This window comes from Trachinotus anak, unplaced genomic scaffold (assembly GCF_046630095.1).
Source record: "Trachinotus anak isolate AG129_WGS33_773 ecotype Australia unplaced genomic scaffold, CSIRO_AGI_Tana_v1 ptg000003l, whole genome shotgun sequence".
NCBI classification, from domain to species: domain Eukaryota; kingdom Metazoa; phylum Chordata; class Actinopteri; order Carangiformes; family Carangidae; genus Trachinotus; species Trachinotus anak.
Window position 1 is genome coordinate 12,803,300 of NW_027273854.1, and position 21,606 is coordinate 12,824,905.

At 40.2% G+C, this 21,606-nt stretch overlaps 1 protein-coding gene across 3 annotated transcripts in view; it reads right to left on the bottom strand.

Annotated features, from left to right (window-relative positions):
• The window catches only part of rps2 (ribosomal protein S2), a 338,696-nt gene that overhangs the window by 214,161 nt on the left and 102,929 nt on the right, over nucleotides 1–21,606 (bottom strand). Inside the window, exon 1 of one of the 3 annotated variants that reach the window (XM_071473801.1) lies at nucleotides 19,138–19,141. The exons of 1 other annotated variant lie outside the window; for it this stretch is intronic. The gene's annotated coding sequence lies outside the window, so the exon portion shown is untranslated. Of the gene's footprint in view, nucleotides 1–12,749; nucleotides 12,754–19,137; nucleotides 19,142–21,606 lie in introns of those variants that run through there. One more of the 3 variants, XM_071473803.1, reaches the window with a different exon arrangement.

Sequence of the window (21,606 nt, forward strand, 5' to 3'; positions counted from 1 at the left end):
AGCCTCTACAAAGACAATTAGTCCTCCCACTCTCCTCCTCCTCCTCCTCTTCTCTCTGGGGCTGTGTAGATGAATTTAACCCCCACCTAAACCGCCCTACTCCTCCACTCCATCCCACTCCTGCTTTTTGCTTTTTTGTAGGTGTATTTTTTTTTCTGGCTTTCTCACTCAAATCATTTCAATCGCCTCTATCAGCAGTGGGAAAGGATTTACTGTGGGTTTAGGACATGAACAGAGTCATCTACATCTGTAGCAGTAAATGTCATCCCTGTTATATTCAAAAGCACCTGAAATCCTCCACAGAGTCTTTATATGGAAAAACACCATGAAGAGTTTTGTTTCTTTCTGTCACATCTTGAAGGGCTTTTAACAGATAATTCATTGACTGCACTTCACAAACACAGCACACAATTATATGTGATAGATGAGCCAATAAGGTGATACCTGCTAAGGTGTAGCTGACGTGTGATTGATCATATAGTGGCTGATGGATGACTTGAGAGAATATGATCGCCAGTCTGCCCAACATTACTAACAGAGTATAACAACATTTCATGACAGTCAACAGTGGAAAACAAAATGTACCGAATAAGCCAGTTTGGGTCATAGAAAGACAAAGATAAAATACGGTGCTGTGACCTTGAATATCCAACAAAATGTTGGGCTCAGAAATGTTGTTAATTTAGATATTTGGCAAGTTAGGAATAGGAATCAAAAACAAAATCCAGTTCCAAATTGTCCAAATTATTGGAATCATATATGCCCCTGAGCTAATCAATTCCTTTTATCCATGCATGTATGTTTTTCATGGTCTATACACTCACTATGCGAGCTGCGTAGAGCTCTGCAAATTATGGTGGTGTATGGTGGCAGGTGTCAATGTTTACAACTCTGATGAGAGGATGACGCAGAACTATCCTTCGGATTACGACAAGATAAAAAACACACCATGAGTGTAAAGTGTGGGAACAGCAATCAGGTAAACTTCTCCTCTCCAAGTTTGATGTCAGCACATAACAGTCGGCTAACCTTAAGTGCTAGCTTGCAGTGCATCTCACTCTTGTCTGTCTGCCTCTCTAACCCATCTGGGCAGTGCGTCTCTTGGTCTGTCCGTGTCTTGCGTCCAGGGCTTCTCTGTGATTTTGTGCCTGGCAAAAGTTAAAGTGAAATACAACTATTTATTATGTTTGATAAATGCCAACTGGCAACAGAGTCTCTAAACTGCAGCTCAGAAAAGATGACTGAGTCATGCGTGAACTTGGGTCTATATGCGCGTGCACCAATAGAGACTTGTGTTTTCCAGCAGCAGCCTCTGGGGGGACCAGTCTAGACAATAGACATCATTTTGAAACAAGGCAATGATTATCCAGTCTCTCAGTCAAGATTTGGTTAAAACTCAGGACTACTTCAAGATTACTTGTTATTGACTGTTGATTAAACATTGAATTTAAAATATTGATCGGCTGGGCATACTGCGCAATATGGAGGCACATCTCTTAATGAGCCTATAGCCTATAGGCTTATGTTTACATTGTATAGCCATAGTCATGCGTGAGGGTGTGGCAAAAACCTGTGTAGAACTACTTTTTTTTTTTTTTTTTTAACAGAAAATTGATCAGGAATCATTAAAGGAATCCAAAAAGTTTGATAAGCAGAATTGATAATGGCACTGGTGTCAATAAAATTCCCATCCCTATTGAAAAGTCAAAATCACACTGATACTGAAAATATCAATAAAATGCTCACAGACATTTGTTTTCCGATCTTGTAGGTCAGTATCCACTTGTAGTACCCACAGGATTATTAAACTTCTTCATGGTTATGTTCACGGCACCTGGTTAAGGTCAGGGGAAGGTCATGATCTTCTTTAATACAGAAGAAATTCACAGTGACTTCAGATGCAACATGTACATTTAACGAACACCTCTATCCTTCCCTAACCTTAATCAAAGTCCATTTCCAGTGCTGTAACCTCACCACAGGGATTCTGGATGCAAACGTCCGCCATTCATCCAAACTACCTCCTGGCGCCTCTGCTGCCACTAACAAATGTAGGACTTCACTCAAAAGAAGCACTGCCTCTGAACATAATCCAGCCGGTGATCATGTTGCCACCGCGCTGTAACCGGGGAAACAGTTTAGTCATATATCAAAGTAATTTCTAGGACACATGGCTGGGGAGACAGCTGTTGGTTTCTCTTTTCCTACCAACAGTCAGTGTTGGTTTCTTTTAACCATGACCCTGGTCTTTCCCTTAACCTTAGCCAAGTGGTTATTATTGTAACCATGACAACAAAAGTCTGCAAACCTAAATGAAAGCCATGATCTTTCCTTCAACTTAACCAAGCCGGTTTTGTGCCTAAACCTAAACAATTGGAGAAAATGGTTATAATTTTGAAACAGCACTGTCAAACTATGTTGTCCTGTCCATTGTGCTGTAAGATCAGAAGAAGCTTCTGTGTGTCTGAGTTGTTTTTTTAATCTGGAGGGTGTGTATATACTGTAATTTGCTTTTACTTTTAGTGGGTGTTTTAAAAAAAAAAAAAATTATCAATAACTGGGTTAATGTAAATTGTTTTCTCGAAATTAAATCCAAACCCGCCCGTGATTATTTGAGGAGAAGCATCCCCTCCAGACACACACACAAACACACACACCCATCCCAGTATGAGTGGAAACACAAGTGAAGGTACCTTAGTATACTCATGACAGCCTCTCAGCACAATTACATTTTCCCTCTTTGCAAACAGTGAGAGGAGTGGTCTTGTAACTTGCAACTCCCCAGTGTCCACAGGCTCTCTGGCACTCAGAACTAATCCTCATGTCAGGACCACATGCCAATATATCTGTGGTGCACGGGGGCTCCAATAATGACTTGCAGCCAAACCCACAGTGCCAGACCTGGACTTCTAACACCATGTAATTAGTACACTATTGACTCTCTCAGACAGCATGCCTGTGCAAGTTGAAGAATGGCTCCAATTTATGTTATGCTCCCAAGACTGTACTGAATAAAAGGCATGACACGTGTGTGTGTGCGCTGGGTGCAGAGGGGAGTTTATGTAGTGTGTTTGTGCCTGTTATGTGCCTCCACTGTTTTTGAATGAAGGCAGTTTACAAAACACTTTGGACATCAAGCTGAGGTCAGGCAGGTTTGTCACGTCTACCTTCAGCTGATGAAGGAAGGACCAGTAAGTTTTTCTTCTGTCTCACGGGCAGAAGAAAAACTTACTGGCAAATGAATTCAGCGGCAGCGGCCTGTCAGCCAACAGGTAATCAATATCACTTTGCTTTACTGTACTGAAGTTGGCTATAAAAACATATTAGATGTGCTTATACATTGATTTAGAAGTTGTATTTATGGATTTACTTTGGATCTCTTATTATATAGATTTATACTGCATGCTCCTTTGCTTTGAAAGGAGCTGGTATGCCCGATCATTGATGTTAAAAAAATGTCTGATTTGGCTTCCCCCTTCAATGTGTACCCATTCAAGCATTCTGAGCCCAAAACCTGCTGAAAAGACTATATATCCCATCTAGCATGGGGGGATGGCAGACACAAAGACATCTGGGTTTTGCTTGGTTACATAAAGAAAAATCTCTAAAAGCCTCAGTGTGTGCGAGCATGGCTTCCCACTGAGAAGTCTAATGATCTGCTGCATTTACGTCCAAAAAGACACATTACTGATGGGATGGCCCCAAAAAATGGCAGCCTGATGGAAACGCAATCAGATCACAGAAGATCAATGCTATTATTAAGCATTCTGACCACATCTGTCAGGACCAAATTGCCGCACAAGGGGACTCATGCCACAGTGGGCTCTCTGATGAGCAAAGGAAGGAAGCAATACTGAAACATATCCTTCCCACTGTCCCATTCATCCTCACGTGTGCACAACTGTAACCCTAACAATAACATATATGTGTATCCTTTCATCAGTCACATCCACAGTGCCGACATGAACATTATCTATAGGAGGTTCTGTGCATTTCCATCTCTTTTTTTTTCATTGGTGCACACTCAGCGTGTGTCTGTGTGAACTCAGTGAATCTACGCAGGGCACGACACCTCCACTGCCATGGCACATCTTCAGAATACTAAATATTTCATTGCTTACATAACTTCAAGAGATGTCTGCCATATCCCCTTCACTCAGTTCAAAAGGGGCTCTGAAGTCAGAAGTCATGATCATGTGGTGTGCAATAAGAGTTCAAACTTACCACCGCCCTATAATGATTCTTGAAAAAGATATTAGCCAGTTTTTTCATTTCTCCTAAGCGCACATTTCAACTGTTCCATTAGCCAGCCAACCTCTAGCCTCTGCTTCTACAGTAAATATTCGCTTCCAGCAACTTTATTTCGACTGATTAGATGCTGGCAAATATATATCCTCCAAGAAACACCAACAGAAAAAGAAAGTAAAATTACATCTGATTAAACAGGACAGAACATTTATTGTTCATGAAACAGCAGGCAGCGCTGCATGCTACAAACTGCAAATGTTGTGTGGAATAGCCATATTAAGTAAATAAATGACTGTAAAACTGCTGTTTCTAATGTGCACATTTGTGTGTGTCTGTGTGTTAAAATGAGAAAACAAGCGGTGAAAGGAGAAAGCCACTACCCTGTCTTACCCTCAGGCGGGACTAAAGTGGCACTCTCTTCGCAAGCAGGGCTCAACCCCAATCCTGTAAAATAGTCATTTGCTTGATGGCCCACGCTGATGCGAGTTATTTTGGAACAAGAACATGACGCCGTTCGGTGTGATTTGAAGATAAATGTAGATTAGAATGAGTGTTTGTGAGACAGAGGCATATAAGGGGTGTATTTACAACAGAGTGAACTCAATATTTGGCTGGTGCTAAAACTGAAGTTGAGCGAAACCCAGCTGAGCAGCTGAGACCATTAAAACTGTGTGTAGTGGAACTATCTGATTAAAACTGTGCAGGTGTTAATATACCTTCATACTGCGCATTTACTGCACTCTACGCCACTGAACAAAGGAAACAAAGAAGCGAGAAGAAAATTAAACAGGTACTGTAATATATGAGCAGCGTGTTACATTAATTGAATAAGTAAAAACAGTTAGTGATAGGGGTGAGTGGGTGGACTTCTCATGCAGGTTATAGCTGTTTAACATTAAACATTTATTAACATTAACTCATTTATTATTGTATATTAACCAATGTTATTTTTTAAAATGAAATAGTGGATGGCAGTGTTGCTTCTGTGCCTATTACTACTATGCCTATAATTACTGCAAGAACATTCAGATCTAATGCAGTTACTGGATTGACAGATGAGCAGCTGTTGTTTTTACACATGCAGATGCACTGGCACCAGTACAAATATTTCGTTTATGGCCACGTATGCGTTGTTGCTGTTGTGTGCATATGCAGTGGAATATGCTCAGGTCTGCTCTTGCAGATTCTTGTTTACGCACACACAGAAGCCTGATGGAAACATGCCCTCTCAGCCTGTTAGCCCACAGAGTTTACTGTTTTGGCAGCAGGCGGCCATCATTCATTACGACCACAGTCACCCAGACTTCATTCCAACATCCAAGTCAAACCCACCGCCCATTCATTTTATGCAGGAAGTGATATTCGCTTCAACGATGAAATTTATGATCAAGTTATCATATAATTAGCCAGCTGTGACACATGTTGCTCTTTCCCTCATCATCATTCTTTATGAAGCGTGATATTGACTCTTTCCACGACCTCCATTCTCTGTAGGAATAAATAGAGGTTTCAAATCCCTTTTCACTCCTCACAGGGATCTCCCTATCTTCTTCAAACACAATGGAGCCAAGAAAGACGCAATAAATGAACTGAGCGCGCCTGCTGCTGCCGAATTTGATGCGCTCTCATGGCTGGGAGACTAAATTAATTTTTCCACTCATTCCTAAACTGTGGGCAGCATGAAAGATAAATGACCACTGAGGCTCTGGGTGGAATGCACTCTGTGTTTTTTTTATATTATCTCAAGTTATTTAGCAAACAAAAGGGCATTGGTTGGGGGTATTTATGGGGAACAGTGGAGTGGACGGAGAGATCCAGCAACATGAGATAGATTTATTTGCAGGGAGGTGCGACATAATCCTGCAAACTAGGTGCCCAAGCAGACCCGGTGGATGCCCAGAATATACAGTATATCAGGTGGCGGTGTGTATGGTTGTGTTTGTGGTTGAGAGACAAAGTGAAAGACAGGTAATGATATTTGTGTGTGGAACTGCCTTGTGTGTGCATGGGTTGACACGAACATTTAGTTGAACATAATTGTGTTAAACTCTGTGAGTGTGTGTGTGTGTGAGACAAAACAGGAGTCCCACATGGCCAGACTGCTAAGTGGAACAGAAGAGTTAATGGGATATTTATCAAGTGAGGACACTCAGCCAAAGACAAGGAGAAATAAACAAGCTTGTCTGACCGGGGCATCCTTGGCTATTATGATAAACAAGCACATTGTTTGCAAGTCTAATGACCACTAGATGAAATGTACAGAGGTATACCCTTCAAGAGTTTCAGTGGCACACTAGCTGCTTCATAGTTTAAGTGTCAGAGTAACTGAGTGTGGGTCCGTCCTTCATCAGTAGTGAAGGTTTAAAAATAATGGACAATTTTTTTTTATGATGAGAAAACCATTTTTATCATCTATACTCAGTCCCACTTTTTTCACTTTTTACATTGCCTGGAACTGCTGCTGGACCTCCAATCCAAAGCCTTCAATCTCAGAGAACCTGGGGACATGTTTGAAAGGTATGAGCATAAAGAGTAATGTTAAATAAAATCCACTTTTTACAGAGGTGTGTCTTAAGCATGTGTTTAGGTTTTTGTTCATCACTGTGATATGTTTCCGTCAGCTAATGGGCTGGTTTGCCAATCGACACACAATCAGCACTATCTACTTAAGGATAACTGCCTCCCTCCACAGAACTGGGGCCATTGACTCTTGGATAAAAGACTACATTTTGTGTCCAGTCTCATCTCTGCATCTGACTAATTTCCTTTGGCAGGATCCCATTTGTGATATTTGCAAGGAAAGGGAATTTGCCAGCAGTGAGACTCACATTTGTTTGTCTGATTGCTTGTTTTCAGCTATGTAGTTCAAATTGAGCAAAAAACATTGGATGAGTTAAGAAGAGTTTGGAGTGGAATTTAAAGAAGTGGTTGAAGCGAAGAAAAAACTCTATCCATCTATGACAGAGGACAGAGAGGTTATCAAAAAATATATAGCAATGTCGAAGCAATCTCAACCTTTACCTTTAAGTTCCTGCAGAGTTACCCAGAATTTGAAAGAGGCGGAGAGTTTGTTTCCTTAGAGGGATCTATGGCAACAGACAGCTTCAGTCCACCAACGTGCAGCCTATTTGGAAAATGATCCAGTGTGAGATATAAGCTAATACACAGATAGCCCTGATCAACAAAGGTAAATTATAAATCTCCACCACCACATTGATTCAAATGGTCAAAAATGTTAGCTTTGGTCATTAGGCTAAACCTCATTTTCTGGTTCATCAGTGACTGCCTGTGGACATAATCACCTGAAAGTGTAATTGGTTCAATGCATACCAACATGACCTTTGACCCTCAGCCTCTACTGTTAACTAAACTTCATGAACAGGGTTCCTCTTGATTTCTGCTGCTGCAGCTTAACTTGCCAACCAATTAAAACAAGGTCACCGATGATGACTAGAAATTGACTATTAGTTAGAACATGAAAAAATGTGTCTTTGAATAAACTTTTATCAGTAGAGTTTATATGAAAACAAATGCAGGGTTATTTTCCGGTGCAAGATCGCAATTAGAGTGGAATGAGCTGCAGGAGATACATGGATCTACTCAGGAGGCTGTTTATTAGACCCCTAATGACCTTCTGTTGATGAAAACTATTAATCACTCATAATGAGCAGTGCTTAAGAATGGCCCGCATCACTGTTTTCAGCTTGAACAGGGAGAGATAGAAAAACTAAAGTAGTTCTCTTTGCATGATCACACTGTACTGTGAGTGGTCTCCCCACCGTCAACATTCCAATGATTGAGCTGTAAAGCTGTCGTCTGATTGAAAAGACTGTAAATGTATTAAAAATAGTGAAAGAGAATAATTGCACCTACACGAAAAGCCAACATCCTGCATGAAATGAGGCACGGATGTACTGTAAACAACACCATGTTTGGCAGATGACATTGTCAAATTTCATTCCCTGCTCATCTTCACTCAGACTGAGATAGCGACTTCGAAATTAGGGTCTCTCTGTACTTTGAAATTGAATTGGAGTGCTCAGCGCACCAATCCCATCGATTCTGCCATCTATTTCTGATAGCATTGGAGGCGACAGCTCATCTGGAGGCTCCGGCAACAGAAAAGAAATGGGGTGCTCCACGCATGGCCTACCACACATACACTATACAGAAACAGAGAGAGGTCCAGATATTAATACTGCTTCTGAGAAGGGGACCTCTAAAGATGCCTGTAAAAAAAAAACAGCAGAATGTAGATTTGAGAAGCACCGTGAAAGGCAAAACAAGGTAATACCAAAGCAGTATAAACTATCAACATAACATCAACTTGAACATATGTGCTTTGTATGTATGTACTTTAGTATCTATATTTAAATGATTGCATGATTGCATTTTCAGCTGCCTCTTTTCTCATCTGCCACAGTTTAATCAGATCTTCATGTAGTTATAAGTGACCCCCTTCATCACTGCTGTACACAAACCATTGCTAGAGCCCAACCACGTTCATAAGAGATCTGAGAGAGCAGATGTGATGAATCTGCATCATACATGTGAAAGTCGCTGTGTAAAAACGTTGTTATGATGTGCACAACAAAAGTTTATTGTCAGGATGGCCAGGTTTTATTTATGGATGTCTCTCTGCACTCAATGTGTCATTCACTGTCTTTAGGGACAGGGAACGGTGTTGACATGACACTCATAACGGGTGTAGCCTTGAAAGACAAGGTGAGGTGTTCCCTTCAGGGAGATACAGTAGTTTTGGGATGGATGTGCTTAGTGTGACATTTAATGCACTATACTGGGCCAGAAAGCCAGAAAGGCCAAAAAGATGCTAAAAATCTTTCTACCTCCTGTCATCAGGATATATGATATGCACTGCACTTTGTCATGCTAGTCATTATTGCACAAACCCTCTTGTACATTCACTTCATCACGTTTTGTACATGTGCATCACACAATAAAATAAAAGAAGTGCAACAACAACAACAACAAGAGAATGTCAGAGATGAAAAAGAGAGCCTGGGAGAAATGACAGAATGAAAGAGAGGAAAGGATAAAAGGGAGCTGGAGTTTTTGCTGGCAGCGTTGTCCTGATGTTATGTGGTCAGTCCATTCCCTGTTGTCTGAGTGCTGCCATATTAAGAGGCTGTCAGAACAAATCAGTTTCCACCAGAGCAACTCGCATGTACACCACTTAGGGACCTATATAAATAATCCACTGCCTCTCTTATGCATTGTATTCTGATGACTGTCATTACTAGTGCTGTCAAAATTGGCCAAAAATGACATTTGATTATTCCTTCTACAAAAAAACACATAGGTTAAAACCATTTGAATATGGAATTTTGTGCATTTTGTCCATAAGAGACATAACTACTTGTATAGGTGCTTATTTGGTCCATATTTATGAGATGTGCCCTCACGTTACTTGTGCTGAAATGGTTGGCTGACTGTAGTTAACAAAGCTTGCATAAAACTTTATCTCAAGGCTCCATAATTTTGCCATCTACTGACCAAAATCAGTGCAATAGCATGTCATCTGTATACGGCAGGGCTAGAATACAATGGCAAAAGGTGAAGCAAACCTGAAGCACTTTGTGGTGCAAACAAGCCAAAACCATTGTAAGCTTGACATGATTCGTGAAATTGTGGGGGGTCTCTAAAAATATTAACAGTGTTATTTTGCCATGTATTTTCTATTTTTTTGTAGCTTCATCAGATGACGCTGACTTGTAAACTTGCAATAACAGTGACAGAAACACAGTGTTATCACCTTTTAAGCTGATAAACTTTAGCATACAGTTGTTTATTTAAACATCCAGCAGATACAGAGCAACATTAACATTCATTTGGGGTGGTGTTTCTCGCAAACCAACAAATCAAAGTTATCATTATTAACTCTCCTTTTGGCTTTGCTTTAGGTATCCTGCTAAATGCCTATATGCCTGGCTTTGCAGCTAACTTTGTCTATCTACTACGCATACAGTGTTTTTTTTTTTGATAAAAACAGATGCCTGCTGTGGTCACAAACAAAGCTATGAGAGCGGTGAGAGTGAACCAAAGCAGTAAACCTGTGGGCCAGTAAACCAGAGCAATGCGCTAAAAAATGCTTAAAAGCTGTGTAGAGTTGCTGAGCTGGGTGACGATTCTCTGGGGGTGACCCTTCTCACATTTCACATACTAACTTGATCCCCTATTAATATAAAAATGTTGCTGCTTTATAGCCAGAATGGAAATGTTTCTAATGGCTTCTACTGTTGGCTCCAAATATACTGTATAGTTTATGTAATTTAAAAAGGCAACAGGGACATCACCTAGTTCTCTCCTGAAATACAGTCCAAAAACTTGGTTGGAGGTTAAAAATATCTAATATGGCTTCATTGGGTGCTAATTACAGCATGTGTGCGTGCAATGCCTTTACGTGTTTGTGTAAGCATGTGTTTGTGTTTTGGTGGTTGCAGTCAGAGTAGAGGTGGGGTAAGATAGTGGTTAGTTTGATGCCCATTTAAGATTAAACACCCAGGGACCTGTGGAGGTTTGAATCCAGCTGTGCGTGGGACCCAACTGCTCTGACAGATTTTGAAGTGTTGATGGTTGAGTAAATTATTAATACCACAGGGATATGAGTGCGTTACTTTGAGCAGTTTTAGCATCAGTTGTGTTACATGCAGTCAAAACATTCATTGTCTTTGTTGAACGCACCCTGAAAGAGTGAAAGAGTTCACCTAACTTTTACAGAGGTTTTATGAAGGCCAAGTGCTCGTGACCTTAATATGAAATGAAAAACAAGATATTCAGATAAGAGGAAAACAAAATGATGCTTTTGGCCCACTTCAGCATATTCCTGTCACCACTTTTTCACAGCTTTCTCACATTTTGATTGACCTATTCTCATCCCTTTGATTACTTCCTTGTGAAGGGTCAGACATTGTTAACCTCTCGCAATCTGTACAAAAGAGATAATTTCAGCTTTTAGTCTCTGATATTATCAACCTCATTTTGACTGTGTGAGAGAAAAAGAGAGCAAGAGAGAGAGATGGCCGGATGCCGAGATGAAATTCAAACTGCGCTTTAGATGCTACAAAAAAGAGCTGGTGGTCAACTGGACTGTATTTGCAGCACAGATTCTCATGTCTGTCGTGTGGTCCCTCAGGCGTGTGGTCATAATTGTCGGGAGGTGCTGAGGACAGACTAGTGAGCATTGGAGCTTTGTGTTTGGCTTCATTTAAATGTAGGATGTGATTGGTGCACTCTCTGCTGGCGCTGTGGGAAATGATGTGGAAAGTGTGCTTATTATATTTACAACGCCTAAAGGAGATGCACTCAACTGTGAAGGAGTTTACATTAGACTCTAATTCACACATACTGCACATGTTTCAACATTTGTTAACACAATAGGGTCAAATAACACAAAATCCTGAGTAACTGATAAATGATTGAGGAACTAATCAGGGACCACGGTATGTGCTCAAAATAATAAATAGTAGTTAATTACTCAGTAACTCTAAATCACAGATAAATGAGAATGACTAACACTTTATGTATGGTTTTGATACGTCCTTTAGCACCTAATTCAGAGTTTATCGGGAATGTCTAATTGAGATAATGGTCAGTATGCAGATTCTCAGACACCTTGAAGCTAACTATCACATTCTCACTCAGTGGTGTAAAAATTAACTGGACTTATGAGGCACTTTTAACGTTTAACTGTAAGTATAATGTGCCTAATATCTATATACTACAGATTTTCAACAGCAAATACATTTTATTAGAAACGCCTGCACACCTTCTTATTCGTGTAACTACTCAGTCTGCCAATCATTTGGCAGCAGTGCAATGCATAAAATGCTGCAGATACAGGTCAGGAGCTTCAGTTAATGTTCACATCAAACATCAGAATGGGGAAAAATGTGATCTCTGACTTTAACTGTGACATGATTGTTGGTGTGAGACGGGCTGGTTTGAATATTTCTGAAACTGCTGATCTCCTGGGATTTTCACACGCAGCTTCCAGAGTTTTTACTCAGAATGGTGCAAAAAGCAAAAAACATCCAGTGAGTCACAGTTCTGCAGACGGAAACACTGTGTTGAAGAGAGAGGTCAGAGGAGACTGGCCAGAATGGTTGGCGCTGACAGAAAGGCTACGGTCGCTCAGATAACCACTCTTTACAACTGTGGGGAGCAGAAAAGCTTCTCAGAATATACAACATGTCGAAGCTTGAGGTGGATGAACTACAACAGCAGAAGACCACATAAGGTTCCTCTCCTGTCAGCCGACAGCAGAAAGCTGAGGCTGCAGTGGACACAGGCTCACCAACACAGGACAGTTGAAGACCCAACCTACCTTGTGTCAACAGTCCCGGCTAGTGAGTACAGGCTTAAATTAGGGTCAAAAAGATTTTGAGCTTGTAAAGTGATGATCACAAATTGGAATAATTTGTGAACATGTACAAGTTTGTAGTTGTAAATCAACCATCTACCCTCTGATTGGACTCTGCTTTGTGACAGGATTGTCATTGTCCAATCAGATTCAGGTGTAAAGACAGGGTCAAAACTTATACTTGTGGGGTGACCGGATAGCTGAGTGATTAGGGCGTGTGCCATATGAGCCAAAGCTCTCAGCAGCTGAATCGCAGGTTTGACTCCTGACCGGCCTGACTCTTTCCTGCATGTCATTCCCCCTCTTTCTGCCCCCTCCTGTCACTCTCTAGTGTCAACAAAAGTGCCCAAAAAAACCAAAAAAAATTGTAAACTACTTGTAACTTCAATGTCACACACAATTTGGGGACTTTGACTTTGGACAGTTTTCTGCTTTGTATCTGTACAAAGCCGTGTCTTTTTTCAGTGTCTTTGTGTAACCTGACCGCTCATTTGTTCACAGATTTTATTGACACAGTCTCCTTTTTACAAATACAAAATATTTTCTACACATGTACAAGTTTGAATGTTTCATGCTGATTTATTTTACAGGTTTACAACTACAAACTTTGGAATTATTTGAGAACAACACTTCACAAGCTCAAAATATTTTCTAACCCTAATAAAAACAGTGTTTTTTTTCTTGGCACACTTTAGGCCCCCAACTTCCCGTCAATCACAGTTCGAGTACCACAACCTGTCTGAGTATTGTTTCTGACCATATGCAGCTCTGAAGTTCCACAACCTACCATCTTCTTATGGCTTTGCTCTAATTCCTTTTTGCATCTTCTAATTGCTAATCCATCTTCTAATTGCTTTGTGACATGGTGCATTGTCATGCTTCCGGCATGATAATGCACCATGTCACAAAGTCATCTCAAACTGGCTTTAGGAACATGACAGTGAGTTCAGTGAACTTCAGTGGCCTCCCCAGTCACCAGATTTGAATCTAGTAGAACACCTCTGGGGTGTGGTAGATTGGCAGCATGAATGTGCAGCTGACAGATCTGACATCATGTCAACATGGAGCAGAATCTCAAAGGAATATCACCAACATCTTGTGAAATCCACTCCATGAGGAACTGAGGCCGTTTTGAGAGCAAAGGGAGGAACTACTCAGTATTGGTATGGTGTTCCTGATAAAGTGTTTGGTGACTGCACAGTAACAAATGTAATGTCACCTGGATTACATTCTTTATCCTGCTCTACCACCTGAGCCACAGTACCCTAAAGTATTAGTTTCTCAAGTAACTTAATCTTATTTACTATACTAAATCTGGTTTCAGAGTTATTCATTAATTAACAGTTAGGAGATTGTGCTCCTTATTGTCTTGATACTTTGATGTGTGTGTATTTAAAAGTGTTCCAAAGCTATTCTGCGGAGAAATAAATGTGCTAAAGCCTTGTGTATAGGCTGCAAACAATACAATACTGGCCCTCAGAGTTGCTGTCGGTTTCTAATAGAGGCTGATGTTGGCTCCCTTGTGGCCCACAAAGCATTTATCTCATAGACATACAACACAAAAGACAGTGTAAAGCTTTTGAAGAGGATGCTTTCAACATCAGTCCAGTCTAAAAACTTTCTGAATGCTCTTTGAATTATGGAATGATGAATCACAAAAACCCGGTGATAGAAAAGAAGAAGAAGAATAAGAAGGTTAAGTGGAGTACCCACTGCATCATCACATCTTGTTCCCCTCACACTGTAACTTCTTCACTATAAATATATGTGAGTGCATAGTACAATTCCCAATGCATGATTCTCTCAAGGTTATGTTGAAGTGGCTGGTGATCAGGTTATGCGTCTGCTGTCTCATTTCTTGAAGTGTATGCTTGAAGTATAAAAAGTGCTCCTCCAGCGCTGCAGCTGCACTCCTGCCTTGTTTCTTATCAGAGGCACATGCGCATATACTACCTTTAATTACTATAACTGTCTGGAGTAGAACATGATAACTCCATAATATAATCTGATTCATTCTAAAAGCCCATTTGCATGTATGCTACTTTCCCCCAGTACACATACTGCATATACATTCTCCAGCTGTTTGCTACAGCCTCTGTTCATTAATATGAAAATGGCTTTCCAGAATAAGGAAACTGGGAATCTAAAGATGATTTAAAACTGAATACAAGCTTAACAAGCTGAATACCAATGGTACTAACTTCATTCTGGGCTTAGCAGTGAGTCTTTTTGTATGACAAGATAATGTCCATTCATAGTCAGAACAAAGCTCAGGCAGCTAATAAAACATTAATATTAGCCAATACAAGATTATTCTGCTTACACAGAGCCGCTTTTGAAATTCAAATCAAGGAAATGTCATTTGGATGAATTCTCTCGGCCATTTACATGGCATGCATTGCTCTATTTTAATAATGAAATACACTGTAATACGCTTATCTTCTTTTCTCAGTGGCCCTATCTGATTTGGCGTGTATTGGTTGTATGTTAGATCTTTCCTTTCTGTTTTATACTGAATGAATAAAACTGCATATGAGTGGTTTGAATTTCAATGTGTTGTGTTAAAAACTGAAACATTCCTCAGGACATACAAAGAGTATTTTTTTAATTAGACACTCCAGCGACTGCACATGAAAACATGTGTGATCAGTGTGATCAGACGTGAGAGACACGTGTCATTTCAATGTGAATCTGGACTCAAACAGATTTCACAGCACCACAGGATGGTGGCTCTCAAGCCATTACAAATTGAAGTTTGCATTCACTGTGACTTATTCGTACCCTCTGAGAGCGGCTTGGGTAATGATATCTCCCAAAACAAAAACAACACACATACTCTGACTGCTCAAAAGTAAACAGTGAAATATGCCCCAAAACTGCTCAGAAAAACTGCTCAGTGTTGATCCAGAAGCAGCAGTTTCAACCCGCACTGGAACTGCTGAATATTTCATAGCCAACACGATTTCTGCCGAACAGAGGCACTAATGAGGAACAATTGAAATCAAAGCCTTCCAACAGACGGCAGAGACAACACACAATGAAGAGCTTCAAATCCCCGAGTGGCTCCAACAGCAGCCTCAGTGAGGGAGCAGAGACAAGCTTATCCTCTCCAAAGCAGTGGATTCGGTGGTGGCCTTCAAACTCTAACCCTGTTCAAACACTTAAAAACAGACATTATTTGGGAATTTAAACAAGGAATAGTTAACTTAATATGTCGTATTGGCCTGGTATGACCACCACTATACTTGAAACCCAATCATTTTTTAAAGTCACAAATTACATCATGCAGAACTGTTTACATTCATTCATTTTATTTGTTTGTTGTAGCCCACTGTCGAGCTGGTCCATGAGTATTGTGCCTTGGCAGCCTCTGTGTGGAAGTGCTAATACCTGCTGCTAGAAGTGAAGAAATATTTTCCTTCATCAGAACTGCACATAGGTGACAAAAAAAAAAAAAAAAAAAAAAAAGTGAAATCGGCAGTATATTGAGATGGAAACACCAGGGTGAAAAAAAAAAGAAGAGCGAAATCGGCATTATATTGAGATGGAAACACCAGGGTGAAAACTAGAAACATTGAGGACATGGGTGTGAGTGTCTGACAGTTTTTTTTTCATTAAAGTTTCTAAGAAGGTGTTGAAACCTCAGTTGATGAAGTATGCCTCGCCCTTTACACCGCTCTTCCAAATGTGATGGAATATTGAATGTGATTTATTTTTCTGTTCGCGCAAATGTTAAAGGTTAACCTGACAAACACTGGATTGAATATTTGCACACATGCCATTGGGTCCTTGATGTTCAAGGACAATTTAGCCCAGATTGCTCAGTGGCGAGAAGACAAAACACATCTGTGTTGGTTGAGAGGGGAGAACAGAGCAACAGACAGAGAGGCGGTGAGAAGCATCTGTCCTCCATGGTGTAAATGTCAGGTATCAGGGATGGATTTCCTGTTATGGAGGCCATTACTGATTCACTTTCACTTCCTGGCAGCTGTCCTCCACAGGGGCATTTTAAAGTAAATGCTCATGTGCTGGCTGCCTCCAGAGACACACCGCGTGGCTTATTTACTCGGATCTCCAATATTCTTTCCCAGACAGGTACTGTATAAATAATGAGCCTATGTTGTGTGAGATGAAGGTATTATGTGGATGTGTGGGCTTCAGGGAGATATGAAATGAAAGTATTGAATGCCAGATATTTGATGGAGCGATGGCCAAAGGGACTTCTTATTCTTTTCATTTTTATGTATAAGAAAAATAAATATACAGTGACTCATTGGTGCAGTCACTGTTATTGTCTTTGGCACCGAGCTGATTATATGGACTGTAATACTTATATTTAAATATGTGATCCAAAACTATTCAAGGCGACTTGATTTCCTTTGGGTAAAAGTGCATTAGGCATATGATTCATGTGGTTTTTCATCTTTTTTTGCCAGGTAACAATACATCTATACATACAATATGAATGCCTTTAACACTTATTGCTTTATTATCAGTCATAATTTGTGCCAGACAAAAAAGCAGTCTAATTGAGGTATGTGCGAAATATGTGGACCAGTTCTGTCAAACTTCAGAAGAAAGTTGAAAAAGCTAATAACATGGCATTATCTTTCAATGACTGTTTCAAGCAAAACCACCCTATCATAAAATAAAAACGACAAGTCACTGCATTGACATTCAGTGCAATACATCACCTTCAAATGTGTTTTGGGAGGAAGTGTGACCACTGCAGGAGGTTTAATAAGGCAACACTGGTTTGTTCCTCTTCAGACATGACGAGTGTCCCTTTGTTGCAAATCTAAACTTGACGGAACAGCGTGTGTACCTAAAGAGGATGTCTGCTTGTTCTCCTCCTGCACTGAAACTGTGTGAATATTCAAAGTGAGCCAGCTGCGGTCACAGCAAACAGGGGACATGAAAGGTGTGGATGTTCAATATGCGCCTAAGTGTGGGGGGAAAATGCAAGGCAAACCCAACAGTAGCTACCTTTTCGAAATGGTTGCATTTTGCTTCCTAAATAAAACAAATCTGTGGACAGTGAGAGTCCAGAGTAATAATGAACTGTGGATAAAAAATGTACCTCTGAGAAACAACATGATGCAGAGGCAGCATCTCTGAAGAGAAGATTTCCAGCAACAGCAATAAGAAAGGGCCATGATTTTTGAAGGGATGATGCAGAGCCAACTTAAAAAAAAAGGCTTTTAAGGAAACTGCTGTACTGTATTGATGTAAACCACATCTGAGTCTGTCATCATAGACAATTGCTATAGTTAGTGGAAAAGTAAACTCCAAAGTAGTGAAGTCTGCATATTTGATGAAATGTGCATGTCGTGGAAAAGTATTTTCTGTACACTATCTGGAATCTTTTGCTTTGCTGAGTCTATTTGATCATCTTCAGTGTCATGGGAAAGTGTTTTTGTGCATCTGCTATTGTTATTGTTGAAATCATAGCTTCTGTTTCTGCGGCAAGGCTCTGCAGGATTTTGGGTTGGGAAAGCTTCATGGAAATGAGTGGTTGCTGTGGGTGTTGGCACCATCTCCGAAATGTCATGTGTTCCCAGAGGACAAGATGTAGGTTAAGTGGTCACCCAAGAGATCTAACCGCAGGAGAACAGAGTGCTTTAGAGGTTTAAGTCTCAAGGTTGTAGCATCTGTCTGTGTCCTCTCTGAGTGCAGCCAAAAGGGCCTGTGAGCATGTGTTTGTGCAATATTTTGTTTAACTGCCCTCCCCTAAAAATACCAACATACATCACCACAAAATAAACTGTGGAAAGTTTTGCAATAATATGGTCTACAAGCCTGACAGTTAGCCGTAAAAAGATGTAAACACACATCTTTAGTCAACTATCTAACATGGCATAGAAGGATAACACTGTACACACATAAGCTAATACCTATACTTTACTGTAGATATGTATGTCATCTGCAAAAATCACAGTTCAGTTTGATGGCTCCAGAAAACTGTGCATACATATGAGTGAGTACAGTTCATATGGGAAACAGCACCACTCAAACTATTTGAGCATGTCCCTGCTGATATAAGGTAAAAGACGTGAGGCAAAGAGCACAAATAAAGGGAAGGTAGCTGTCATGTTTGCTAATGTGTGAAAGACAGATAGTAGAATGTACTATTTGCATACTTTATGTGTGTGTGTGTGTCTGCAGCATGTCATGCAAGCATGAAAGAAGATGTTTGTGGGTATAGAGCAGTAACTGAGGAACACTGATTGCAGCATGGCTCAGGGGGATACTGAGATGGAGAATGACTCGTCGTCTTCACATTTAATGCCTATCTGATGGAGCCTTCATTTAGCCGCAGTGTTTAAGCTCCCTTGTGGGTACCATGTGCTAAGGTCGACACAGTCCCTTTTTTACATGAGCTGCCCTCTGTGTGCCTCTCTTTTCTGCCCCAAGTGGTTGGAAAAGATACACAAGCTTTCTCGAAGGCCGTTTCAGAGGAGCTTTCTGAAATTGAATCTGATCGCACTAAACTGTCATTTCATTTTTAAGTGAGAACACCTGAGCGGAGGAAAGAACAAACTGCATCACGCTCGTGCTTTGTGATGTGTGAAAACCTTGCCAATGTAACTAACCTTGAGCTGCAGAGGTCTCATTCACATGACGCTTGTGTGTTTGATAGCATTTGTGTGTAAGTCTTGGTGTCAATTTTACGCTTTTTGTGCAATTCAATTACAGACATCACCTTGACAGGTAATTGCTATATGCTTAGTCTGACTCTCCTTCATGCTCTCCACATAATGTGCTGGTTCAAGCCTATACTATTAAGAGATTGTTTTTGACCAGGAGGAGACTTTCAATTGGAAAGGATTCAGGTTTGCAGGCATACAACATGTTTCAAAGTAACATTTTCAGTGTATGTATTTTAAACATTTAGATTTTTTTCAGCAGTAGCCATTCAATGTATTTACCTTCTGTAATCTATGTGGAGCTGGGATTGGTTCCAGCCCCCCTGCGACCCTCAAAAGATAAGCAGTAAAGCTAATGGATGGATAGAGTTATGAATGTAGTATTTTTTTTTTTTGGAGTGGAGTCTGCCATTCCAGTCAAATTTGCATGCTGGTGGTAGTTACGGGAAACAAGACATGCATACACAGCATTCACTTTCCAAGTTGGAATAAAAGGAAAAAGGATTTTCTGACTGGGAAAATTGATGTGAACGCTTCTCAAGACGGAACAAGAAATTTTTGTAAGTTCTAGTTAGACATGTTAGGGTGTTGGAGGTGTTAGGAGAGGAGATGCTCTCAGAAGACATGAGTCTTCAAGAGATTCTTGAAGATAGAGAGGGATGCCCCCACTCTGACAGCACCCCACTCTGCGTGCAGACCCAGAGGTTACTCTGAAGGCAAGCTTTGGTAATTTGAATTTTATTTGAGCGGGCATGGACCAGCCTACCTACACTGGCCAGTGTAGGTCGATGAGTAGCGGAGTGACATGTGCCCCTTTGGGCTGATCGAAGACCAGATGGGCAGCTGCATTCTGGACCATCTGCACAGGTTTCACTGTGCATGAAGGGAGGCCTGCCAGACGAGCATTGCAGGAGTCAAGGAGAGAGGTGAGAGCCTTACCTGACTCTGGGTCTGTCTGGGTCAGGTAACCTGATTTCTCTGATGTTATACAAAGCAAAGGGGCAAGACTGGGAGACGGATCCAACATGATCAGGAAAATATGCAGAAACATGGCAGATGAAAGTAAATGTTTGGTAGATGGTACAAATTCACATATTTTTTTGCTAACATTTAAATTGTAGTGTTGTAGTAACTATCAGTTGTTGTCCACATATAGTGACCTAGATTAGTTAGACAAGTTGTTTATTAGCAGTAACCCTGATAATAAATAACACAACTCATAGAAATATAATTTAAAACTCTGAACAATAAAATACAGCACATCTTCTATGTAGCATCCATGTTGTTTCCACATTCTAACTTAGAAATTGGAAGAAGGATTTCCCAGGAAACTGAACCAGCAATACAATTAATATTTAATTGTATCTGACTGACAACAGCACCAATGTGTTCTGTTCACTGCTTCACAATAAAGGTATTCAAGCATCATAGGAAATAGTACACCTATGTTTCACCACAGAAGGCACTGAACGTAATCATTGATCAAAAATGCACCTACAAAACAGGACAACAGTCACTTTTGGCATTTTTTGACAGCAGATTTTTCATTCTTTACAAGGGAGTAATGAAACAAAGAGGAGCAGCTACAGTGAGCTGCTGGATATGAGCCGAAGGTGACAGGCTGCACCTCCAACACTTCAGCGAGGCAACTGACTCCTTATTGTACCTGCAGTTGTGTGCAAAACTATTCACGCCATGTAAAGCATGAAGTCAGATCATTATTGCAATTATTTGCTATTATTGACTGACTTATTAAAACTGCATTTTCTGTTACCATGGTAATTATGGGTGTCACCAAATCAACCAGAGCTGAAATCTCAGGGAATACTACTTCCATGATCAATAGATTAATTCCTTGAATTGATTTATTGAGTGTATTTAAAGGAACCACCAGCATCTCAGACCACAACAACTGTTCGGCCACCACCATTACGGCACTATATTTTTTACATTTTTACTTACTTTACTTTTTACTTTCATTTGTTTTCGAGGAATAAAAACTGAATTATATACAATAATTTCATGAGCTGTTACTCAACACACAAAGGTTTTGGTTTCAAGTTTGCCAAACATTTTGAAGAGGTGAACTGGTATCAGTGTTCTCATCTTCGGATTTTATTGCTTATAAGTATTTTAAGCAGTAATTTCTTACAATTATTTTTTCTTATACAATTATCATTACAACTGTTATTACAATTAATCTTCTTAAAAAATATATCTTATAAAATGTTGATGACCATTCAAAGAAAACCATATATTTCCGTAGCCATATAACCCTCTTAAGAAAGGAATGGTAGGATGGGATATTTTTCTTCATTGACAAATGTTCTT